Raw genomic sequence first — 20,752 nt, 5'->3', positions numbered from 1 at the left:
GACCCCATTTGAAAGAAATGATTTGGATTATTTACATTTAAAAATATTTATTGACTTCTGTTTCCTACTTGCCTGGTTGTATTTTAGGTCAGTTGGGATTAGCTAGGAAATCGGGGTTTCCTGGTTTCTTTCAGATAATTAAGCTTAAGCCTGGGTAAGGGGTGGGCACAGGAAAGACTGGGAGGGAGGAAAGCAATAGAGGGAGCAATAACCTTGGGAAAATGCTTTTTGAGGCCACTAGAGTGGAGACAGGGAGGGCGAGCTTGAGGTGGGAGAAGAGCATCCTCTAGGTGCGCTCACTGCCTCTTGACTGAGAATGTTTCATTGGGAGAGTGGGCTCTCAGAGCTCCTACAAAGGCAGAGCGAAGCTTGCTAGCAGACATCATTTGAGAAATTGCTGGCAGGCTCTGGAGCGCTTGTTTGGCTTCCTGTGGTGCCTTTGGTGCCCTAGGGTGAAAATAAAGGGGAGAAACTAGTGTTAAAAACATTTAAAAAATTTAAACCACACATCTATGGACAGCTAATCTTCAATAAAGGAGCTGAGGTCCTACAATGGAGAAAAGAAAGACTCTTCAACAAATGGTGCTGGGAAAACTGGACAGCCACATGTGAAAGAATGAAAATTGACCGTTCTTTTTCACCATTCTTTATTTCACAAAAATAAACTCAAAATGGATCAAAGACCTAAAGATTAGGCCTGAAACAATAAGTCTTCTAGAAGAGAATATAGGCAGTACACTCTTTGACGTCAGTTTCAAAAGAATCTTTTTGGACACCGTAACTCCTCAGACAAGGGAAACAATAGAAAGAATAAACAAATGGGACTTCATCAGACTAAAGAACTTCTTCAAGGCAAGGGAAAACAGGATTGAAACAGAAAAACAGCCCACTAATTGGGAAAAAATATTTACAAGTTATTTATCTGACAAAGGGTTAATCTCCATAATATATAAAGAACTCACACAGCTCAACAACAAAAAATCAAAGAACCCGATCAAAAAATGATCAGGGGACATGAACAGACATTTCTCCAAAGAAGATATAAGGAGGGCCAATAGACACATGAAAAGATGCTCATCGTCACTAATCATCAGGGAAATGCAAATCAAAGTACACTAAGATATCACCTTACACCTGTTAGAATGGCAAAAATATCCAAAACCAAAAGTGACAAATGTTGGAGAGGTTGTGGAGAAAAAGGAACCCTCGTACACTGTTGGTGGGAATGCAAACTGTTTTAGCCACTATGGAAAACAGTATAGAGATTTCTCAAAAAGTTAAAAATAGAAATACCTTATGACCCAGCCATCCCACTACTGGGTATCTATCCTAAGAACCTGAAGTCAGCAATTCTAAAAGTCCCATGCACCCCTATGTTCATCGCAGCATTATTCACAATAGCCAAGATGTGGAACCAACCTCAGTGCCCAGCAACTGATGATTGGATAAATAAGATATGGTATACACACACACACACACACACACACACACACACACACACACACACACACACAATGGAATACTATTCAGCCATAAAAAAGGACAAAATCGTCCCATTCACAACAACATGGATGGACCTTGAGGGTATTATGTTAAGTGAAATAAGCCAGACAGAGAAAGACGAACTCTATATGACTCCACTCACAGGTGGAAGTTAACATATAGACAAAGAGAACTGATTGGTGGTTACCAGGGGAAAGGAGGGGTGGGGGAAGGGCACAAAGGGTGAAGTGGTGTACCTACAACATGACTAACAATAATGTACAACTGAAATTTCACAAGGTTGTAAACTATCATAATCTTAAAAAAATTTTAAAAATTTAATTTTTATGAGAGCTTTTAAAATTATAAAAGTAAGACATCCAGTGGAAAAAATTAAAATAAAAAAGTATATCCAGTAAGAAGTAAAAGGAAATTTCCCCTCCCCAACCTCCACTGCCCATTCCCCAGAGCTAACCACTGTTAATAGTTTGCTGCTACATAGTCTTCCATATCTTTTTGCATGTAAACATAATAGTTTACTTTAAAAAACAAACATAAGATTATATGATACTTATTGCTTTGCTCTACACTTTTAACAATTTTTTTTTTTTTAAAGGTTGGCCCCTGAGCTAACATCTGTTGCCAATCTTCTTTTTCTTTTTCTTTTTCCTTCTTCTTCTCCCCAAAGGCTCCCCAAATAGTTGTGTATTCTAGTTGCAGGTCCTTCTGGTTGTGCTATGTGGGGTTCTGCCTCATTATGGCTTCCTATCTGAACTGGCTAAACCCTGGGCTGCCAAAGCAGAGCGTATGAACTTAACCAGTTGACCACTCGGCCACGGGGCGGCCCCCAAAAATCTTTTTTTTTAATTGACGTTATGATAGTTTACAACATTGCGAAATTTCAGTTGTACATTATTAGTAGTCAGTCATATTGTCGGTGTGCCCCTTCACCCTTTGTGCCCACCCCCCATCCCTCTCGCCCTTGGTAACCACTAAATAATTCTCTTTGTGCATGTGTTTGTTTATCTTCCACATATGAGTGGAGTCATACAGTGTTTGTGTTTCTCTATCTGGCTTATTTCGCTTAACATAATACCCTCAAGGTCCATCCATGTTGTTGTGAATGGGATGATTTTGTCATTTTTCATGGCGGAGTAGTATTCCATTGTGTATATATATATACACGGATCTATCTATCTATCTATCTATATATCTATATCTATATCACAGATATCTATATAGATATATATACCATATCTTCTTTATCCAGTCATCAGTTGATGGGCACTTAGGTTGGTTCCACATCTTGGCTATTGTGAATAATGCTGCTATGAACATAAAGGTGCATAAGTCTCTTTGAATTGCTGATTTCAAGTTCTTTGGGTAAATACCCAGTAATGAGATGGCTGGGTCATATGGTATTTCTATGTTTAATTTTTTGAGAAATCTCCATACTGTTTTCCATAGTGGCTAAACCAGTTTGCATTCCCACCAACAGTGTATGAGGATTCCTTTTTCTCCACAACCTCTCCAACATTTGTTATTTTTTGTCTCGGTTATTATAGCCATTCTAATGGGTGTAAAGTGATAGTGTAGTTTTGATTTGCACTTCTCTGATGATCAGTGATGTTGAGCTTCTTTTTGTGTGCCTCTTGGCCATCTGTATATCTTCTTTGGAGAACAACAAATCTTTTATTATTGCAAAATATTACACATTGATAGAGGTCCATAAAAACTTATATGTGCAGTTCAATAAATAATTATAAAGCAGATATTTGTGAAATTACTACTCAGGCCTAGAAGTAGAATATTGCCCCCTCCTTTTCTCATCACTATCTTCCTCCCTCACAGAGGTAATCCTGATTCTTATAGTAAGCATTTACTTTCTTTTCTTTGTTTTACCACTTACTTATGTATTCCTAAATAATTTAGTTTAATTTTGCCTGTTTTTGAACTTTGTGTAATTGAAATTATACTTTAGCTATTCTCTCATCTTTGTTTTTTTGCTAAACGTTATGTTTGTAAGATTCATTTACATTGTTATGTGTTTGTTCGTTCTCATTGATAAACAATATTCAAATACACCACCATTTACTTATTCATTGGTCCGTTTTCAGTGTGGGGTAGTTATGAGCAATGCTGCTATGAAATTTTTGTACATGTCTTCTGGTGTATATAAGCCTGCATTGCTTTTGAGAATATACCTAAGAGTGGAATTGCTTGGTCACAGAACTTAAACTTTAGTAGATAACTGCCAGCACTTTTTCAAAATGATTTACCAGTTTACACTCCTATTATCAGGATATGAGAGTTTCTCTGTCCTGCTCTTTGTTACACTTAGTATTGTCAGACTGTAAAATTTTTGCCAATCTGATGATGTGTAGGATATCTGTTTGGGTTTAATTGACATTTTCCCACTTACTAGTAAGGTTGAGTGCCATTTCATATGTTCATTAGTTATTTGGATTTCCTTGTCTCTGAAGTGCCTATTCAAGTCTTTTGCCTTTTTGTCTGTGGTGTTGCCTGCCTTCCTTTCATTGATCTCTAGGAATTCTTTCTATATTCTGAATATTGATCCTCTGTCAGTTATATATGTTGCAGATATCATCTCCTACTTTGAAATTATCATTTTATTCTTTTTATGACCAAAATTTCTTCATTTCAATGAAATCAGATTTGTTAATCTTGTCTTTTATGGCTTTTACTTTTTGTATCTTGTTTAAGAAATTCTTTCATACCCCAAAATCATGAATATATTCTCCTATATTCCCTTATAAATTTATCTTTCAAATTTACATATTTAATCCACTTGAAATTTATTTTTGTGAAGAGTGTGAAGAAGGGGTCTCTGTATCTTTTTTTGACTTAATATGTTGTGGATATCTTTTTGATCAACACATAATGATTTACCTCATTGTTTCTGACAACTGCACCATTGCCCAGTTTGCTTTGGATAAACATTTTTATTTCCATTTATTTGTCAACACAAATACTACTATATTTAATATTCTTGTAGGTATATCTCTGAGTATCCATGCTAGTATTCTATACTAGAGATTTCTTTCTTTTTTTTTAAAAGATTTTATTTCTCCTTTTTCTCCCAAATCCCCCCGGTACATGGTTGTGTATTTTTAGTTGTGGATCCTTCTAGTTGTGGCATGTGGGATGCCACCTCAGCATGGCCTGATGAGCGGTGCCATGTCTGCGCCCAGGATTTGAACCAGTGAAACCCTGGGCCATTGAAGCAGAGTGTGCGAACTTAACCGCTCGGCCACAGGGCCGGCCCCTTAGAGATTTCTTGAAGTGAGATTACTGGGTTAAAAGGTACATGCATTTAAATTTTTGATAGGTACCTCCAAATTGTATTCTGCTTCCATCAACAATGATAAGGATCCTGATTTATCGTGTTATTGATAATATCATAATATCAATCAGTTTATCATTTGCCAGTTTACTTTTTATATGATATTTAAAGACTGCTGGATTAGCGGGAATCAAATTCTGTTTGATGCTGACACTGGTGTCATCTTCAGAGATCAATGACCAGGTCCCCAGCAGCCCCATCTCCCTCCACTTTTTTTTTTTTTGAGGAAGATTAGCCCTGAGCTAACATCTGCTGCCAATCCTCCTTTTTTTGCTCAGGAAGACTGCCCCTGAGCTAACATCTGTGCCCATCTTCCTCTACTTTATATGTGGATGCCTACCACAGCATGGCTTGCCAAGCGGTGCCATGTCTGCACCTGGGATCCGAACTAGCGAACCCTGGGCCACCGAAGCAGAACGTTGCGAACTTAACCGCTGTACCGCCGGGCTGGCCCATCCCTCCACTTTGATAAGCAATGCGGTTCTAAAATCTGAGATTTTTATTAAACCTTTCTGGTATTAGGAGAATTTTATCCTGCTTTTCTTCCTTTTCCTGTTTCCCCACAAGTTGACATTGAGTAGAAGGGGCTGATATGTGTGCTCATCCTGGTCTTCATTTTATCTCTCTTGTCTGTTCTCAACCCCTGCTTCATCTCTGGTTGGTTCCACACAGGGACTCTGGTTTAGGAAGGTCATTCTTTTGAAACTTACTGGTTTTCTTCACATTGCCTTTGAAATGATCACAGGGACACTGCTTCTGTGGCAGCCCAGGCACTGTCGTGAGTTGTCTTGTAGGAGCTCTCAGGAACCAATCTGAAATAATGAGATTATTGCTTAGAAGGGAGGGTTAATATGTTTGAGAGTAGGGAATAGAGCAGGGCTTCACTTGCCATCTTCCTTTCCTTTCAGTTCCTGTTTCCTACTGCAGTGTGGTGGGGAAAAAGGTCAACACAGAGCATTAGAGGAATCCAGTTATATGAGCCCCAGGACTTCTGAGTTGTTTTTCTGGAGCTGTATTGGCAAGAATTTGGTGGCAGGTTTAGAGGGGGCATCACAATATCATTAGGGAGACCAAAAAATGAGGAATGAGACCTAGATGTCTGCCTTTAGTGTCTGTTTACCTCAGGTAAGCCATTTTGCCTCTCTGATTTCAGTCCTACCTGTGAGTAAAATAAGGTTGAGGATAAGATCCAGGAAGCTTTTGGAAGGCAGTCCTGAGTTCTTGGAGAAAAGGGTCAGAGGCGGGGGCAGCCAGAGATTCAGCCAGGTCTCCCTTGACCTTGGAGGAGTCCAGCTCTTGGCTGAGACTCAGGAAGAAAACAAGCATTGGTGCTGCATGTGGTGGGCTGGTGGAGAGGGGAATGAATGAGGTCAGCTCAGTTAATATCTGCAGTGGTCTCAGAGAGAGAGTCAAGGAAAAAGTTGGGATCATGATGGTGCATTGCTGTTGTTGATGCTGAATTACTGACCTTTGCACTCACATTCTTGGCTGGCTGCCTGGAGCCACCTCCCAGAAGCCTGACATTGGTCCCTGTGGCCTCTGGCGACCCCTCTCGGAAGGAAGCAGGTCACTTCCAGGCTCTGAAAAGGGACGGGGCCAACAGAAATGGTCCCCCAGCTTTGGGCTCCCTAGGTCAATGCAGTTCCATTTCTCTTCCTTTTTTGCTTTGGGATCTGGGGTACTTCAAGAGATGAGTATTTTAAATGGATAAGGAATTGAGGTTTAAATCTGTCCTAGAGAAAAGCTAAGCTGGAAGTATGGAGACAGAATGGCATTTGGATGGAAGAGAGAACAGAAGGTGGGGGTCAATCAAGACCTTAGACCCTCCACCCCCTACCCACACACACTTTAACATCTTCATGCCTTAAGAATTGAGCGCAAGGAGCAGATTATCCCATAAACCAGTCAGGATCTTCACCTGACCTCCAAGTTTGCTGTATTTGAATCCATAATCCCAGTTCAAGTATAAGAGGATGGTATTTACCTTTGTTGCCCTGGAACAAATCCATTCCTCTTTTGTCCTATGTTCAAGTCTGTCTTATCACCCGTGCTATGTTATTCCCATTTTGCGATACCTGAAATATTTTTGTGACAATCAAAGATGATGGTTTATAGACTTGAGAATCTGGAGCCCAGATGATGCTTCATCTGTGTAGTAGTTTCTGATATTTCCTGTCAGCCTTCACATGGTTCCTCATTGTATTTAAATGAAGCTCTATTATTGCACAGTTGTACTTTTTTGCTTGAAATCTGTTGTGGACTGAATTGTGTCCCTCCAGAATTCATGTTGAAGCCCTAACCCCTAGTACCTCAAGATAATTGTATTTGTAGACAGGGCCTTTAAAGAGGTGACTGAGTTAAAATGAGGCTGTTATTGTGGGCCCTGATCCAATCTGACTGGAGTCCTTATAAGAAGAAGAGATTTGGACACACAAAGAGACACCAGGGACACCAGGGATGTACGTGCACAGAGAAAAGACCATGTGAGCGTATAGCAAGAAGGGGCCATCTGCAAGCCAAGGATAGAGGCCTCAGAAGAAACCAAACTTGCTGACACATTCATCATGGACTTCTGGCCTCCAGAACTGTGAGAAAGTAAATTTCTGTTGTTTAAGCCACCAGTTTGTGGTATTTTGTTATGGCAGCCCTAGCAAATGAAAAATCTCCGTCATTAGACTCTGAATCAGTGGCTCAGTAGTCATTCAGCTACATGCTTCCTGACCCATGGTAGGCACTTGGTAAATGTTCGTTCAGTAAGCGTTTGGACAAGTTGTCTAGAGAGGGCCCTCAGAGATCATCTGGTTCAATCCAGGTCTCCTATTTCCCAGACTCATGCCCTTTCTGCCACACAGATGGAGGGTGTTGCATAATTTCCCTGAGAGCTGGTTTCCAAATGTTCTCATGTGTTGTTTTGAGTGCTGTTAAAGTAATATAAACAGGCATCCGTAGCCCCTGCCATGCCAACTGTTCTAATAGTTCACTCTCACCTGACCTGTACTCCTAGTTCCAGAGGAAAGCCACAGAATGTTAGAGCGAGAAGGAATCTTGGATATTGTTTAATTGAATCCCTTCATTGAGAAGTTTTTTTCATTCTAAATGTAATATAATTATATTAGAGAAAATTTGGAAAGTACAAATAAAGATATCTTTACTCTTACCACGTGTTGGTATTTTGGTGTTTTTCCTGCATATGATTTTCTGTATATAGTGATAACGATAGCTCGTGAGCAAATTTCTTTTTGTTCACTTTATAAGCATGTTGCTTTGTTGTCTTCATAACAGAGATTTGTAATGACTATATAACTAACACTCCCAACAAGTATATGCGCTTCACACTCTCATTGCAGAATATTTAGATTGGCTTATTTTTGGATATTGACATTCTTTCTTCTTGTAACTGTTTTCCAAATGTTGGATTAATTGTTTTGGGCAAGATTCTCAAAGTGGAATTAGTAGGTCAAAAGTTAAGAACAGCTTCGTGTTTCTTGATATCATTACCAAATTGCTTTTAAAAGGATTGTACTAATTAACTAAATCACTCTCTCTTTTTTTTCCCAGATGGTTAAATTGAGGCCCAGAGAGAGCAAATGAAATGCCCAAGTTCACAAAGGTAATGGTTACACATCTGGAGCTAAAACCCGGGTCCAAGATTCTTAGTCTGTTTTTCTTTTTTTAGAAGATTTTTTTCTTTTTTGTTTTGAGGAAGATTAGCCCTGAGCTAACATCCACTGCCAATCCTCCTCTTTTTGCTGAGGAAGACTGGCCCTGAGCTAACATCCGTGCCCATCTTCCTCTACTTTATATGTGGGATGCCTACCACAGCATGGCTTGCCAAGCGGTGCCATGTCTGCACCTGGGATCCGAACTAGCGAACCCCAGGCTGCCGAAGTGGAATGTGCGAACTTAACTGCTATGCCACAGGGCCAGCCCATTAGTCTGTTTTTCTTTACGCCCTTCTGAAAACCCTAATTTCATGGTATAACTGACAATGAATCTGCATGGCACTATAATCTAATGTCTCCCAATCCTCCAACATGTATGGATAACCTTTGTGATTTTTGCTATAGCTTGTACCACTTCTACTGTTATTTACTTCATGCTTTTTCTTTAAATAAATTTAATTTACAAAACAGCCTCATCCTATGCAATATTATCTGTGAGATTATGGGTATGATATATGCTTAGATTTTTTTCTAACATGCATTCAAATAAACTTATAAGTATTAAAGTAAAAGCTAATTTATGTTCTACCTAAAATAAAATTTGGAAAATACTGATCCAGTGGGAGAAACATGGACTTTATATGCAGACAGACTTGGGCTCAACTGCTTGTTCTGTCACTTAACTCTGTAGTCTTGGACAAATCACTTAGCTTCTTTGGTCTTTGGTTCTCTGATTTGTAAAATGAGGATAATAGTAACCACCTTGCAGAATTAGGAATAAATGAGCTACTGTGGGTGCCCAGTGCTCACTGCCCCAGTAGGTGTTCAGTACCTAATGATTACTGTGGTTATTTTTGCGGACTTCTAGTTTTTTCCCAAGAGAGAGTCTCTGCTGAAATGTTAGGCTTGTTAGTTTCTGCTGACTTGTATGTGTAAAAAAATGACTTCCACTTGTTAGGACTTGTGGTAGATCTATCATTATTTTGACTTCCAAGTTCCATTACATATTAGCTTTGTGATTTGGGACAAGTTACTTAACTTTTCTGTGCCTTATTTACCTAATTTGTAAGATGGTGCTAATAAATAGCACGTTAGTGTGTGTATGCATACATGTTTCCCAATTCTGTCCACTAGAGGGCCTAGAAGCAATAGCAACCAGTACAATGGGCAATATCTAGTGTCCTGGTTTGTGAATGCCATTCTCCCATCAAAGGAACCAGTTAACATCCTTGGAGAGGCTTCTTCCAGGACTAGGGCAGGAAATTTCGTACAAGATGAGCCTGGAACATCTTGTGGTGTCAGAAAGTCAGGAACTGCTAAACAAATCATATGTCAAAAAGACACAGAAGCCTACTTGAAGGAGCTCTCAATGGCTAATTTGGGGACAAAATGAGCAACATAATAAATAGTGATAGCAATGGATTATAATCCATAAATATTCATGAGTCTTTACTTATATAAATAAACAATTGAATAAATAAATAAATGGGAGAGAAGGAACAGCTCTTTCTTAGGGTAGAATCCCAACTGAGAAATGTAGAAGGAATGATGGAAATAGAAAATCACTGTTTGGGTAATACCATGGTAATACTTGTTGTAGGCAAGAATCATCAATGGACTTTAAAAATTAATGGGAAAAAGTATGATGAGAAGAAACAGGGTATTTGCACAGTCTCAGAGTATCTCTCCACAAGATACTTATTAATTACAATGGGAAAATAGTAACTTTCCAGTAGAGAAACCTGGCAGACAGCACTTAACCAAGTGTTCAAAGTTAACATCACTGGTAATGAGAGTTATCGATATCATGGGTCCTCTGATGGGATGCACTGAGAAGGCACACATGACTTCTGTGGTATTTTTGCCAAAAATATATGATCTGAGCTTAATCGTGAGGAAATATCAGACAAACCCAAACTGAGGGACATTCTACAAAATAACTGACCAGTACTCTTCAAAAATGTCGAGGTGATGAAAGACAAGAAGGCTAAGAAACTACCCTAGGTTGGAGGAGACCAAGGAGACATGATAACTTTATTCAGTGTAGGATCCTGGATTGGATTCTGGACCAGAGAAAGGACATTAATGGGATGATTAGCTAAATTTGAATATTGTACATTAGTTATAAGTATCGTATCAATGCTAATTTCTTGGCTTTGATAATTGTATTATGATTATGTAAGATGTTATTTGAAAAACTGAATGAAGGATATGTTGGAACTCTGATTATATTACAATATTTTTTAAGTCTGAATAATGAAAAGTTAAAAATAAAAAACTACATTAGATTTCTGTGAGGACAGAATGATACAATATGTGTGAAGTGCTTAAACAATGCCTGCCACATAGGATAGCTTAACACATGTCAGCTATTTATATAAGTAATTTTATAATTAATAAATAATATTATAAGCAAAGAGTAATCTACTATCATAAGTAATTCATTTCCTAACATTCTCATATATTCTCCCCTCTCCCCTGTGAAAAGCATATTGAGCATGTATGTATTTATTTCTTAATTTTAATTTTTTTTTTTGCTGAGGAAGATTCACTCAGCTAACATCTGTGTCAACATTCTTCTATTTTGTATGTGGGTTACCACCACACATGGCTCCATGCATGGTGTAGATCCGTGTCTATGAACCTGGATTGCCAAAGCTGAGCACACTGTACTTAACCACTACCCCACGGGGCCTGACCCTGTATGTAGTTATTTTAAGAGATAAAACTAGATCAGAGTTTCTTTTTGGGGGGTAGGTGGGGGGGTGTCATTTCCTCTAGCCAGACTCCGTCAGTGTTGCAAGAATTGAGCTGACAGCTCGGATCTGATATGGTTTGTAATCATGCTGCCTGGCAGCGCAGTGAGCTTTCCCCAGTCCAGTGTCCTTGTGCTCTAGAAACTACTTAGAAATTCCACTCCCTCCATTTATTGAAGCCTTACTAGGTGCACATTATAGATCTTTTAATCCTCACAACAATTCTATGTGCTAATGGTGTTTTATTCATTTTGTGATGATAAAACGAGGCTCCAGAAAATTATGCAACTTGTTCAGGATTGCAAAGTAAGAGGCAGAGCCAGGATTTGGATCTAGGTTCCCCTGACTTCAAGGCTGAGTCTAAAGGTCTAGGTAAGTCTAAACGTGTAGATCTGAGAACTACTGATGTAGAGCAGTGGTTCTCAACAGGGGAGTGGCTTCCCCCTCCAGGGGACATTTGGTAATGTCTGGAGATATGTTTGACTTTCTTAACTGGGGGAGAGGGGTGCATGGACTGGCTGCTGTTGGCTTCTGTGTGTAGAGGCTACACAGTTGCTTATAAACATCTTACCATGCACAGAATGGCACTCTACAACAAAGAATTATCCAGCCTCAAATGTCAGTAGAGCTGCTATCAGACCCAGGTGTAGAGTTTTCCATGGGCAGTATTTTGAACTTAGAAACCTGAGGACTTATTCTGTCACTTAGCAAATATTTACAGAGTGCTGTGCTGGATAATGTGAGGGATATGGAAACAATACACCAAATAGTGCCAGCAAGGAGGTTACAGTGTAGGAGGGCAGGGGGTGGAGGTAGGAGAGGCACAGCAACACCTGCAGTATAAGGCCGAACATGATAAGTGCAGAAAGAGTCAAGCTAGGACTAAGCACGTCCACAAGAGGGAGAGCTCACATCTGGTCGTGGGAGGAATCAAGGAAGGCTGTGGGGAGGAGGTGGTTTTGAGCTGGGTGTATGACCAAAGTAGAACTGGTAGGAAAGCACAAGACCTGTTCAGCGAAGAGCTAACAGTCTGGTTTAGGTGCAGCATAGAGCATTGGTTAGTGAGTGGAGGGGGTGGACTGGAAAGGCAGATTGTGGCTAGAGCTTTGAATGCAGTCTGAGGACTCTAGCATTGGTGTCTGTCATAGTGATGGAAAAAAGCCTTCCCTTCCAGAAAGGTGTCTAAGCTCTAGCGCTGTGGGGCCCAGCAGCTTGCAGAGAGCTCTTTCTACAAGGGAGAGGAGGTTTGATATTTGGGTGGAATATGGTGAACTTCTGATTTTAAACCCTGAGCCGTTGGTGAGTGTAACAAAGCTGTTTCACCTCACAATAGCCCTTGTGGAGATGGTTCTGTCAAGTAGAAACGTACATGGGGATGAGCTCTCTTCTGCGTGGTTGTTCTGCTAAGGGCTGGGCCACTTGAGCTGTAGCGAAACTGGAGCCCATTTGGCACCCCTAACCAAAGGTCTGCTTTCCAAATGGTGAGCTGTTAAAACTGAGGTTGGTATGGCTGAAGCTTCAAATATGGAAAACTAGGATTTTTATAATTCTTACTTGATCATTAATTAGCATTAGGAATTGTTGGTGGTGTGTCTGGTGCAGTATAAGGAATAAAAGCAAGGACTTCCGTATCTTCTATGAGGGTATGATTACCTTTGACAGCTTTACACCACCACCAGCAAGGTTGGCCTGGGAGAAATTCATTACTCTTCTGGAAAAGAGATTGTGGGACAGGTAAGGGAGCAAGTCTTTGTTGAGCCAGTACTTTATTTTGTTTTATTTTTGCCAGCTACAGTTTCAGGCATTTTCATTTAACTGTCACAACACTCTTTGATGTAAGTACAGTTTTCTCTATTTTGTAAATGAGGAAGTGAGCATTGAAATAGGCTAACTTGCTCCAAATCCCTCTAGCTAAAAGGGGCTACATTTCAATTCATGTTTTTTGCCATATTTTCTCCCCCCTTGTTCCCCTTTATAGAAATTAATCTTACTTATTTGGATTTGGGCTGCTAGAGACCACAGACATGAGCATTTTGGCAGCAACAGAAGAAGGGAAGAAATTAGAACTTTCATGGTGACTGTGGTGCTCCTCTAAATCACTTGAAGAATGTGTGGAAAGTTCCCAGCTCAAGACTACCCTCTTTTTGGGATGGCTCAGGTCTCAATAACTGGCTTGGTGGTCTGTGCTTTAATCCCAGGCCAGTGTTCCCATTAGAGGGGAGAACAGTGGAGTGACGCTGGCCTTGTTATGTTCCAGGTTGGACCAGGTGCTTTACAGGAATCTGGGAGGTGAAACTGGCCAAATAACAGAGATGAAGCATTCTTAAGAACATAAGATGGTGACTGATAACCTGGCAGCAATACTTGTTCCCTTCTCTCCTCCTTCCTGCCTCCCTACCCACTAGTGTTTTCTGACTTCTTCCCCAAATCTTTTTGTTCATTTGGATTTCCTTATGCCTTTTATTTATGCCTTATAGCTTAATATCTGGGAGGAAAGTGAGTAAAAATGTTGGCAGAAGAGAGGATAACATGGTCTGTTTCCACTCTATCCTCCCTGCTGCCATCCTCGGCACAATATCAGCAATAGTAGTGTTGTTGTTTGGGAAGTGGCCCTGTCCTCATTGTAGACAATTTCCTCCAATTCCGTAGTCACATGAGGTGGGAATCAGAGAGGATCAAGGAGGAGAGGCTGTTCTCTCTTGCCCAAAACACTGCCCCTGGAGCAGTGGGTCGCACAAGGCCTCCTTCTTGTTCGTCAGGAAAGTGGCTGTGGCTTAGTTGCTCCAGCCTAAAGGACAGGGAACTGGGTTGGTGGAAGATCTCCAGGGCTTCAGGCCCAAGAAATAAGGTTTGAGAAGCAGGAACCACAGGAGGGAAGGAGCCCTTTAGGTGTTTGCCCAGCCTGCTGGGGCTCTTGGCTCCAGACCTTGTTTGGAAACAGCCAGGGCAAAAGAAGGAGGTAATACGACTTGGAGTGAACATGTAGGTTACAGAACATCAGCACTCACTAAACCTGACTCCTAGTCCAGAGACTAGGAAACAAGCTCAAAGGAAGAGGAGAGGTAGGCTTGAGTGCTGGGTGATATTTTTGGGGACAGAGGGGACAGTTAACAAGGAGGTCCTCCCCAGCATCCTGCAGGCAGGAGTGAGAACAGGTGGTGTGACTTTGTTTCACCTAAGAGGGGGGAAGAGGCAAGGCATGAGTCATGCCCTTATTGATTTTTGTTTGATCCTTCTTACCCTCTCCATTTTCATGTTATCCCTGCCTGTTGTCAGGTTGGGAGGTGATTGTAGACTTTGCTGCCACAAAGTTTGTAAAGCATGCAGGGGGCCAGACACTGTGGTCAACAGCGGAGATTGTCCTTAAGTTGAAGGCTTGGGCTTGGTCTTAGCTTGGTCTGATACAAATCACTGATGTGGCTGCTCTCTGGAAAATTCTAACAATTCCCTTTGTCCTCAGGAGGCTGAAGAGTAGCTAGGGAGATGACATACCTTTCATAAAATCTTAAGATATAAGTGGAACCAAATTTCAGAAGTGACAGGAGTTCATCATGGAGTCAGAGTAGCTCAAGGGTCTCTGGGTCAGTGCAACCTGGGCCGGGACTTGCCGGTGGGGTAGGTTTGGTTTGGTGGAGGGCAGATGAGAAGGCCATGCAGAGAAGGAGCATGGAGCTAGTTGGGGGGATCTTTGATGGCAGGGGCTGGCTTTTGTTTTTTTTGTGTTCCTGAACTTACATAGGGCCTGGCACTTTGGGAATACTCTATAAATGCTTGTTGAATGGAATGACATTTTTGTAACACTTTAACCAGGCCTGATGTGTTAGAAAGCATGTTAAAGTGCATTCCTTTATCAGAAAGAAGATTTTACTCATAAATGATCACTCATACACATGGAACCTGAGGGAGGTGCTTTACTTTTCCCATTGAGTTGCCATCAGTCCCCTCCGAGGCTGCTCAGGATCAGGGAGCTCCTCAGACCTTCCTCCAGGTGCCCTAGTCTGTTTACTCCTCTGCTCTCCCCAGGTCCCAGCTCCCCGTCAGGTCACCTATTTGATTTTCCCCTCCACGGACTTGGGGTGAGGTGTTGGGTCCTGTGTACCATGGGAGGGGGCTTCAGGTTCCTCAGATCCATTGATATAAAACAACCCCAAGACGAATGGACTTTTCTCTTGTTAATATTCACAGTTACTTAGAACCCATTTCTAGAACAGTATTTGTGCCAGCACGGTCTCTCTGAATTACAAGGAACCCCCACCTCCGGGAGGGAGGTAAGGGGAAAGTGGGAAGAAAATATTGTTCTGCCACAGCTATTTGGTCTCCCTACTCTACAGTGTACTTAGCAGACATTCAGAAATATTTGTTGATTGATTCCATGATTCATGTTGCTCTAATAATCATTTATTCATACATGCATTCAGTGAACATTGGGCACCTAAGGTGTGCCTGGGTATTTGCCAGGTGGTGGCTCCCGAGAGGAGTTAAGGGGTGATGCTGTCTTTGAGGAGCTCTCACTATACATGTAGACCCATGGAGATCTAATCCAACAGTCCCATGTTACAGAAGTGGAATTAAATCTCAGAGAAGTTATATGATTTGTTCAACATCACGCAGTCAGTTAGCCTCAAAGCCACAGGACTAAAAGTCAAGATTCCTGACTTGCTAGAATTTCTGTTAGTGTGCAGCTGCCTGGCTGCTGCTTGTGCACATGTGGTGAACACTAATAGGAGAGAGAGGACATTCAGAATGAAGTGGGAGCCTCTGACACCTTGGGTTAGCCAGAAGGAAATGTCCAATCCAACCATGACTGCAAAAGGACTATCTGGACAGTTGCTTTTTTTTTTTTTCCACTTTGAGCTTGAATGAGGAAAACTGAGCTGAGAAAACTAAGAGTGGAAGATTTTCGTGGAATTCATGAGATGGGCCAAAAAAGTCTGTGTTTGTCTCTGTCAAGGTGTTTCTCACTGAACTGTAATGGGGTGGCTTTGATTCAGGATTCCCCCATAACCTAGAGCTCAGTGAGGTCAGGGACCATGTCTGGTTCATCTTTGTCTCTCTAGTGCACAGGACATAGCAGGTTCTAATAAATATTTCCTTAAAAATAAAACTGAATAAGAAGCATGCACCTACACAGGTATGGGAGGCCTGAGCAGTATGAGTAGGAAAAGCAGTATCCTCAAATGAGCTGAGTGGTCTTTGGCTTTCTCCATAGAGGTGTAGCGCCCAGAATGGAGAAGCAGGTGGTCCTGTGGCTCTGCTGCTCTGGTTAGAACACTCCTAGAATTCAGAGTTTCCCCTGTGGTTGATATACTTCACTTGCCCACTGGAAAGTGACAGGAGGGTGCAGGGACTTCAGAATATGTCATTTGGGAAATGGCTGAGGGAAGATGGCAGGGGTGTATGGTGGTTGCTCACAAATGTTTGAAGGTCTGTTGTGTGAAAAAGTATTAAACTTATTTCAGTGCCTACGCAGAGTAGGACTAGGATTGATGAGTATGCGTCAGACCCATTTTGACTCAGGAGGAGAAAGAATGACACAGTGAAATTAGTTTCCTTGGAAAACTGAGGTTTACTGGCAGAGTTCCAGCAGGGGCTGGATGTCTGAAAATAACTGTCACAGTGAATTTTTTGAAGGTTCCAAGGGCAGAGGTTGGCTTGGAGCCCAGGTATCACACTGATACATTTTATTAGGCGTTATAAAAACTGCCCTTTGAAATGCGACATTATGATGCAGGCTGAGCTGTGTGTGACAGTTACTTCCTGTCATTGTGGATGGTTGTGATTCTCTTATCTAATCTGTGACTTGGACTTCACCCCCTCTGTCAGCCTTCCCCCTCCTTTACTGGTGAGAGTGGTAAGACTAGGTGCATTTACTGATCATGGCCACAGGAGGCAGCGCTGCCCCACTGGTGCTCCTAAAACCTCTCTATCTGGATGTGGGCAAGTCTGAGAGGGGAGGTTAGGATTAGGAAAAGAGCACAGATGAAGTGAAAAGGGAAACATTCTGTGTTTTGTTTTTGTTTTTTCCTGTGAAGTGACAGGGTTGAGGTGAGTGTGAACAATTTGGAGAAGTGTCTTGAACTTTAATGTGGCTTACAGATCACCTGAGGATCTTGTTTAAATACAGATCTGATTCTTCTGGTGGAGACTGAGATTCTGCATTTCTCATAAGCTTTTGGACGATGCCTTGCTGCTGGTTGGTGGACCACACTTTGAATAGCAATGCTTGAGAGGTCATTTAGAGGTTAAGTCTCACTTCATCCGATTTGTGGCTGAGGAGAAACTGAAGTCCAGATAGAGAATGTCACTTGCCTGATGTAGCCATGACTTTATTGCATAAGTCTTTACATTTAAACCCGAGCATCTGACTCTTAGTCCAGTTCTTGCTCCACTATATTCTGTGCCCCTCTTTACCATTGTTAGTGGCATCTCTGTAGCTTAGGAACCCAGAACTCCCATTTTCACCCCCATCCCCTTTGGTCTTTGCTTGAAGGCTTCACTTTGGTTACTCTCTTACTCAAAACTTTCGATGGCTCTTCTGAAACTAGAAGACCAAGTTCAAATGTCTCTGTCTAATTTTCATGGCTGTACAACACAAGGTCCCACGTTAGCAAGCTTACCTGACTGCACTGTGTCTTAACCCTGTCTTTCTGATGTAGCATCCCTGCCCCTTCCTCTTCCCTAAACATACTGTGTTCAGTCCTCTCTCAGTGGTAGTGGTATTGGTGTGGGCTTTGGAGTTAGACATAGCTACTTTCTAATCCCAGATCCGCTACTGACCTTGGCAAGTTACTTCACCTTTTGAAGGATCAGCATCCTCCTCGGAAATAAGCCCATATGGTGGTTGAGAGGAATAAATAAAATAACAGATGCAAACCCACTCTCATTCCTGAAATCTCCTTCAAAACTAGCATCTACAGTGGTGCCTAATATCTCGTTCCCTGTGCTTCTATTTCTCTTTGTCTCTGTTTCCCTAAGACTTAACCATTCAAAGGCCTAACCTGCATCCTGCCTCTTTCCTGAAACCTTTCCCAGTCATTCCTGACCTAGTTGATCCCACCCTTCTATAAATTATTTCATCCATGTGTTAGCATTTAATTATGTGCCAGTCCTCTCAGTGAGACCCCACAGAGACACTTGAGGGATAATTGGCTGTGTAATAATTGAGGGATAATTGAGTTAAGTCTTTGTTAGTACACCCAGTGTGTTCGGGCTGCCTTCTCTTTTGTCACTATTGAATAGCAGCAGCTCCTCCTGCACCAGCAACATCAGGTGCTAGTAGTTTGTGGATACTTTAGGGCTAGTTCTCATCAGGGTCCTTCCTGCCCCCAGATTTTGGTTAAATTGGTGTTTCTCTTTGCATGTTATCAGATAGCCCTTCTAAGGGAGGTGTTGATGAAATCTCTTCTTGGAAACTCCAAGATAATAACGCTAAGGAAGTTGAGCACAGTGTCATTGCTTCAACAACCTAGTGACAGGAGATGTGTACAGTTTGCTATTCCATGGAATTTACAACAGGGTCCTTACTCCCTTACTCCAGAAGAGATTAAGAGCAAAAGACCAAGTAGGGAGGGTAAGGTTGTTTAAGGGAGGTCACGTACCTCTGACCCAGATTCTGTGAATTATTCCTTCACCCATCCGAAAGTGTTTGTGTTTGCATGTGTGGTGGCATATTTATATCACATAATGCATAATTTCCTACGTCAGTGGCAATTAGTAGCTCAGGTCAGGCTTATGACAGTAAAATTATATGGTGTGTGCTTTTGCTGCAGCAAAGGTTTTTCTGAGGTCTGGAGAGAAAATAGACCAGGAGGGCTGGACACTTCACTGAGCGTCCTGCCTTCTCCTCTTATTCAACAACAGTCTACTCATGCATCACTTTCTCAATGAGGGGCTTTCTGGCCTTTCCTTTTCCCCGACTGTGGGTCCATGCTGAAGTCTGGATATATTTATCTTTGCCTGGAACTGGCTGTACTTTTACAAATAGAGGCCCAAGGACTGGCTTCTTTGCTGATTTCCAGGATTCTAATCTTCATTGACTAACCTGGTGGTTTCTGATGCGGGGTCGGTGAGCCGAGGAGTCGAAAGAAAGATTTCTTAGACTCTCAAGATCTGGCAGTAGTGCTCTTTTATTTAGAGAATAGTGTAGCATGGGGACAGGACCCATGGGCAGTCAGAGCTTCTGCTGCTGCCGCTTCTGCTGCCCCCGCTGGCATGGGGACAGAGCCCATGGGCAGGCAGAGTCGCTGCTGCTGCCCCCGCTGGCATGGGGACAGGACCCATGGGCAGGCAGAGCTGGTGTGTGGGGACAGGACCCACGGGCAGTCAGAGCTCCTGCTGCTGCCCCTGCTGACATGGGGACAGGTCCCATGGGCAGTCAGAGCTTCTGCTGCTGCCCCCGCTGACATGGGGACAGGTCCCATGGGCAGTCAGAGCTTCTGCTGCCCCCAGTTGAGGGTTAGAGCTAAATTTAAGGCATAGGTATATGATTCATCTCTTTACAAGACAAAGGAAAGAACATGAAAAAAAGTTAAAATGGTATCAGTGCGGGTGGGGTCTGGTCATTGGGTGATCCCATGACTTTTAGACAAGAATCAAATCGGATTAAGTAAAGGTCAGAAGCCACCACCCTAAACCAGTTACATGAGATTGCCAGACAGCAACCAACTTAAGTTCTTGCCTTCCCCATTAAGAGCTTCTAGAGATAAGACCATTCCCCCTTCTTCCTGGCACAGAGAGGGAGGCATCTTCACAGATAGAGGTTTCCCTTAGAAATGTAAATGTTTCCCAACAAAGGAGCAAACAAATTCCACTCCTTGGAGCCTGAATCTCATCTGTAGTTTTAAAACTAACCAGCCTAAAAATCCTCATCATCAGCCATTTTAAAATTAAGCAGCCTAAAAATCCTCATCAGTTTCCATCCCTGGTTGCTGCTTAGAATCACCTGCAGCGCATTTAAAACCTACCAATGCCTGTGCCTTATCCCCAGAGAGTCTGAATTTTTTTTTAAAAGATTTTATTTTTTCCTTTTTCTCCCCAAAGCCCCCCCAGTACATAGTTGTATATTCTTCGTTGTGGGTCCTTCTAGTTGTGGCGTGTGGGATGCTGCCTCAGCGTGGTTTGATGAGCAGTGCCTTGTCCCCCCAGGATTCGAACCAACGAAACACTAGGCCGCCTGCAGTGGAGCACGCGAACTTAACCACTCGGCCACGGGGCCAGCCCCTGATTTTTTTTTAAAATATTTTATTTTTTTCCTTTTTCTCCTCAAAGCCCCCCGGTACATAGTTGTATATTCTTAGGTGTGGGACCCTCTAGTTGTGGCATGTGGGATGCTGCCTCAGCATGGCGTGATGAGCAGTGCCATGTCAGCGCCCAGGATTCAAACCTGCAAAACCCCAGGCCGCTGCAGCAGAGCTTGTGAACTTAACCACTCGGCCACAGGGCCAGCCCCAAGAGTCTGATTTGATTGGTGTAGGGTATGGCCCATGCAT

At 42.1% G+C, this 20,752-nt stretch overlaps 1 protein-coding gene and 1 long non-coding RNA gene across 2 annotated transcripts in view; one reads left to right on the top strand and one right to left on the bottom strand.

Annotated features, from left to right (window-relative positions):
- LOC103542475 (cell adhesion molecule CEACAM1-like) overlaps positions 1-20,752 on the top strand; it is a 432,471-nt gene that overhangs the window by 23,617 nt on the left and 388,102 nt on the right. The window contains exon 2 of the mRNA XM_070557986.1: positions 8,405-8,456. The gene's annotated coding sequence lies outside the window, so the exon portion shown is untranslated. The remainder of the gene's footprint in view (positions 1-8,404; positions 8,457-20,752) is intronic.
- The window catches only part of LOC103565173 (uncharacterized), a 160,869-nt gene continuing 140,147 nt past the window's right edge, over positions 31-20,752 (bottom strand). The window contains exons 2-4 of the long non-coding RNA XR_011522324.1: positions 6,315-6,395; positions 5,557-5,658; positions 31-447 (exon numbers count right to left, since the gene is read on the bottom strand). This is a non-coding gene — a long non-coding RNA (uncharacterized lncRNA). The remainder of the gene's footprint in view (positions 448-5,556; positions 5,659-6,314; positions 6,396-20,752) is intronic.

Source organism: Equus przewalskii, chromosome 9 (assembly GCF_037783145.1).
Source record: "Equus przewalskii isolate Varuska chromosome 9, EquPr2, whole genome shotgun sequence".
Classification (NCBI taxonomy): domain Eukaryota; kingdom Metazoa; phylum Chordata; class Mammalia; order Perissodactyla; family Equidae; genus Equus; species Equus przewalskii.
The sequence above is the reverse complement of the archived record's forward strand: the minus strand, read 5'-3'. Positions and strand labels throughout refer to the sequence as shown.